Below are 5,646 nucleotides of genomic sequence, written 5' to 3' on the forward strand. Positions count from 1 at the left end.
GAATAGTCCGTCCTACTTCATCAGGTTTTTCCCGAAAAGAGGAGGTTTGTTATTGCAAAATGAGGAGGTCCCCTCAGGTGAAAGGCACATGAATTAGAGTAGGGCGAACCTGGAAGCTGCCCCCGCCATCCACAAACAGGACCGGCTAGGTTCGCAAAGGAGCCTGAACCACTGCATTCGGGTGTTCCTTCCCCTGGCTGGGTGGAAATGCCTCCCCCACAGGATCCCAGCTCCGGGTTCAGACCGAAGAAAAGGAGGTGGAGTGGTAGAGTAAAGAACCGGTTTTGGGGCTTTTTCGGCCAATTCAGCCTACAGGTACCAATAATCCATCTGTTGAGTTTTAAAGCTACCAATTCCATTCGAAGGAATGCCAAACGAGACCGATCAAATGAGACAAATTTCGGCCACTGTTTATCTGGAGCACCTTGTTGAGTTAAAACAGGCCACTCCTGTGTACACAAAATACAAGCGCGCTTCCTGCCCATGCCAGACTGCACCGGCAGATTCCCTTCTCCCCAAACCTGGAGAAGTCTCCCTAAAGGAGATCCCGGTGGGACGTTTGAAGCCGATTGTCCCGTCATCCCGAGACTTAAGCACTCTGGTCTATAAATTCCTGGGAACAGCTACCCCTCACGGCGGGCCCCACTTTCCTGATGCCCGGACCAAGCCCTCCGAATGGTGACAAACTCACCTATGCTGGCTGGGAAGGCTGGTCCGGATGACAAGCAGCCGGGTCAGCACACAAGGGGTCCCATCTGGGTCGCCAAAATTGTTGAGGCGTTCATGACCCCTTGCGGAGCTGTTCCCAAAGACAGAGTCGCTGTCTGTCTCAAAATGTATTCAGCATGCTGGGCACCCTGAGCGAACTCAGAGGCCCCAAATAAAACTGTTAGAGGTGATTTATAGTTTACAGACAAGATGCGCGCGCAGGTGGGAATTTTCCAGTGTGAATATCAGGTCAGTGTGGGAAAACTCTTAATTATTTCAAAACTGGTTTTTGGCTACATGTTTGTTTTGAAATGGTAACTAATAGGGAGGAAACTTACTTCAGACTTCAGAGTGACTAGGATTCGTTCATTGCAGAGTCTTATCAGCCTGTCCTTGGAGGCTGAGTCTGCTGTAGAAGTTTAACTGCTACACTATTATTTACGATCTTGCTAGTAAAATTTCTACAGGGGCACATGGCAGGGCTGCAGGAACTTGGCACTAACTTTAGTGCCAAGTCCCTGCATACGTAGGCATTTGCCAAACATTGCTTAATGTGTACTATCTTAATGCACATTTGTAAGAGAAAGCTTGTTATGAGGGTTTTGTGGAGGAGCAAAGTGCATGAGAACGTGTGCGCAAGATGGCCAGCTAACAGATTCACAAAGCTGGTCACCACCGGTTTGAACCAGTTAGAGCTTGTTTTGCAGCAACCTTGTGACCTCAAGTGGAAAAACCCAAGGTGAGTGGAAATTTCCCAAAGATATGCACGCATATACGCCTATGTATGCCTATATTTGCATAAAAGGTGCTACCGAACTCAGTTCAGTGGAGCTCTTTGTCTACTGGGCACTGAGTGACCCCTCTGCAGAGACATAAATCATCTTGCCGACACTCCCTTGTTCTCTGCCTAATTGATCGCGGCTAGGAACGAGCCCAGCAAAAGGGACGAGATCAGTGCTCTTCGGCGTATGAGCACACCCTTCGGCGTTTGGGTGCTACGCACTAGCTGATCCAATTTCCCCTACAGCATTACATTTAGTTATGCTTAAATGCACGTTGATGTGCCCAGTGTGTACCTGGCTGGTTCTTGATGCCTGGCAATGTTGCCCAAGTCAGGCATTCTCCTACAGAGGTAGAACAGGCCTCCTGGCTTCAACTGATGTTCATATTGACACAAGATCAATATGTTGTTTGTTGCAGAGTATTTTACCTTGGTACTCTGCAACAAACACAACTGTGCACCTGCCTGTTTCATAATGGCCATGGGTATAAATAGGGCTGTGCCATGCTGGACATATGGTAACATCTTGATAAGCAGCATGTTGTGTTTCAGCCTGGAAGGGTGGCTTTTATCATCTACAGTGTTAATAGCTTGCTTAATAGATTGCATCTACAGAGCCTACTGCCTGCTGTGTCTGTGATCATATAGTGCACATGGTCCTGGCTGTTCAAAATCCCGTTGGCCATGTGGGAGAGTGCTGCCCTGCAGACTGCCGTGTTCCTGCAAGGCAGGCAGACTCCATGCACCAGGGCTGTGTTGCTTGGCAGTGGCCAGGAGTTACTGTGGACTTTGCTGGCACAAGTCGATCAGCACCTCTGCAAACTTCAAATAGCTGGTTGTACCCTCGCTTCCTCCACTGTTGTTAAATCCTTGCCCAGTCCAGATGCCAGGCAAACAGGAAAGTCCCAGAAACCTAAATCCTTTTAAGACTGATTATTTCACTCTGACGCAGGTTGCAAGGAGTTTAGCTTTGATTAATAGGTCAATCTTCTTTGAGAACAGTAAAACCTAGGTATATTTGATTTCTCTTCCTCTTGGATTAGAAGCAGAGATGAAGAGCAAAGCTTTAATCTGACAGTGGGCAAGTTTAATTTTTTGTGAAGGAGAGGGTGGCTGGTCTTGATAAAATGGAGGCCTCTTCTGTTAAAAGCTGAGGGGAGGGGCAGGAGGAACTAGGTCTTGCTTTCAACCTTGATTAGAAAGCAGCATATTGTGCCTGCCTATTGTAGAAGATGTCAACTGCTTGCCCTTCAGTGCCAACAGGGAGGCTGAACCTCGCTAATCCTTGCTCTGGCAAAATTTCCATTCGTTTCAGTGCGTCTCTCTGGAGGAAAGGCTGGGTTTGGCCCATCCCCTGTCCTCTTCCCACGTCAGGTTAACTGAGCTGAGTGTCCTGTGCTCCCAGCTGTAAAATTAGCTTCTCGAAACAGCCACCATCACCCAAAGAAAGACAGAGGCAACGTTTAAAATATTCACAGTGCGGTTTTATTTATAGGCTACAAGGGAGGTAACAAAACAGCTTTGGCTAATTACTGACAATACACAGCAAACAGAGCTGCTGGTTGCAGAGAAATGGCATAAACCCCAACTTGTCTCTGCAATACTAGTGCATCATCATTCCTATCTTCTAGGGGAGCTAGGCTCCTTGGTGATGCATTTGGGGCCTGATTCTGAGAAATGCTGAGCAGCCTCACCTTCTCTGAGGTGCAGCACAGGGCAGGACTGAGCCTTAAATAGGAGCAAGTGGTGGCTTAGCAGAGAGCAGTCATGCAAGGTGTACAAGGATTTGCTAAGACTAGCACTACGAAAGCCACTTCTAATATAACTTCTGCTTTGCTGCTAATGGATGAGAAGGATCAGCACAAGGACAATTGCCACACAATCTTTGCTACTGGCACCTAAAATATACCCCTGCTGCTTCTTCCCAAACATTGCTATCATAGGCCTATGGATCATTCCTTCACTGAAAACACATGCATTGTCTCTGCTCCTTCTGAGTCTTACAGTGTTATGCACACGACTTAAATCAGGTCATTTGTACCTCTGAAGTAATGGGTTTCGTAACAGTTGCTATAGGAGAGACCTTTGCAAAGACATCGTAGGCTGTAGCTGGGGTCTGTGTCACCGTCTCGACTGCCTGTCTGACTCAAAGGGGAAGTGTGGTGAGTAGACAGGAAGCCAGGATTCCTGGCTGTCTTATTTTTCAGTACAAACTGTTCAGTTGGCCAGTGACTCGTCCTTGGGGGCTTGTCAGAAATAAACATAGGCACCCACAGTCACACCAACTGTTCTGGGAAGCTTCTGTCGGAGCTGCAGGGTTGACTAGATGAATGACATCAGGTAAGGGCCTAGGAAAATGGCAGAGCCAACATCCATGCCACCCTGGCGAGGCCTCGGAAATCTCCTTTAGGATCAGGAATGTCATTCAGCGCTTGACTTTTCTACCATGCTGCCAGCTAAGTGTGGAGCAGCTGATCCTGCATACAAGCCAAGCCAAGCCAAGCCAAGCCAAGCCTTCCCATGGTAAAGGGAGTAATGACTCCAGATTACTACTCCCCTGGAAAAAGGAAGGGAGAAGGCCTGAGTGGGTGGAGACCCTCTCCTCTAGGTCACGTCTCATTTCCAAGGGTCTGATCCTTGCTGTCTTCCCCAGCCCCTCGGCAGCGTTAATCCAAGTGCTAACTCAGGAGCAGAGGACTCTGGCTGTAACCAACACAGGCATGGTGTGAAAAACCGTGGCAGTGGTAAAATGGCCCAACCTGCCCTAATTCCAGCCAGCCCCCAACACCAACTCTATACATCCACATCCAGTAATACTTGATACAAATACATCATCATTTACCATTTAAACTTCATGCAATCTTTTCAAATACAAGAGGACCAGGGTCAGGGTCTGTGGAAGAGGTCATTGGAAGCCAACCTTTGTTCCCTGCTACTGTCCCTAACTGTACGAGGAATTTGCTAAACATCAGATGGGATAAAACTTGACCCAGATGCAGCCAAAGAGGGCAGCAAGCCTTGTTCCTTTCTTGTGCCACTCCAAGAGCTTGTGAGCCACCAAACACAAAATCTGGATATAAAACGAACTGTTCCAAACAGGAGATTTTACCACACCTTCAATTCTCCTATGAAATATGAATTTTCATTTCTATCCAGGAGAACTTTTCCAATCTTTTCTCCTATGCCTGAAGAAGGGTGTTTGTGCCCAAAAGCTTGCAATTAAAGAACTATTTTTGAAAAAAAAATCTAGGTGGTCTAATAAAAGGTATTGCCTCTACCACAAATTCTGATTCTCTTCTACTTAACACATAAGAGTCTTACAGCCATGTTTCAGGCAGGAAGAAAGCCATGCCATTGCAATGATTGTCAGTGAGATCTAGTTCACAACCAGCATGGGGAATTGCCTGCAACCTTCCCCATCATAGTTCCATTTTCCCATTATGGTCAAAGTTGACTTCTAATGACCTTTTTCACAGACCCTGCCTCTGTTCCTCTTGTATATGAAAAGATTGCATGAACATTTAAATGGTAAATTATGATGTATTTGTATCAAGTATTACTGGATGTATAGACAGCTGAAGTGCTTTGGGAAGGGGAGATAGGATTTATGTTAAACATGTTGCTGTTAAGAAATGAACAAGAATAGCTGGCCACCTGGTTTATGAACAGATAAATGTATTAGGTCCTTTAAAATTCTTGGTATTAATTTATAATAATGCCTACTGCCTTTTAAACCCTGCATCTCAATGTGGTTTACAAGAGGCAAGCAAGCATCATCATCTCCATTTTACAGTTAGGGACACTGAGGCACAAGGATTAAGTGACCTGCCCAATGTCACACAGCAATGTATTGAGTTAGGGGATTGAATTTTACCTGGTACCTGGGGATTCAAGTCTACAGTTAGGACCGGAAGGAAAGTCAAATAAATGCTATTAAGACTACAGGCCTGAAGGTCTCTTCAAGCCCATTCTGCATGCGTATCTCAAGCTGAAATTAAATAGGTGGGCCATCGTAAAAATAGGTTGCCTTCTCACTGCTAAATGTAAGCGTTTCTTCAGTAGTTTTTTTTTTTTTTTTTTTTTTGTGGTCTGTAAATGTGCTATGTTTCATGAGAATGCAGTCTGAGGCTGTTCCACCCCTGCAAAAATCATGCTAT

At 46.1% G+C, this 5,646-nt stretch overlaps 1 long non-coding RNA gene across 2 annotated transcripts in view; it reads right to left on the reverse strand.

The window, feature by feature from the left end:
- LOC109319136 overlaps positions 1–1,118 on the reverse strand; it is a 2,071-nt gene extending 953 nt beyond the window's left edge. Inside the window, exons 1-2 of one of the 2 annotated variants that reach the window (XR_002103375.1) lie at positions 1,047–1,118; positions 692–799 (exon numbers count right to left, since the gene is read on the reverse strand). This is a non-coding gene — a long non-coding RNA (uncharacterized LOC109319136). Of the gene's footprint in view, positions 1–691; positions 845–1,046 lie in introns of those variants that run through there. The other variant, XR_002103374.1, reaches the window with a different exon arrangement.
- Between the last annotated feature and the right edge of the window lie 4,528 nt (positions 1,119–5,646).

Source organism: Crocodylus porosus, unplaced genomic scaffold (assembly GCF_001723895.1).
Source record: "Crocodylus porosus isolate Cpor-Errol unplaced genomic scaffold, CroPor_comp1, whole genome shotgun sequence".
NCBI classification, from domain to species: Eukaryota; Metazoa; Chordata; order Crocodylia; family Crocodylidae; genus Crocodylus; species Crocodylus porosus.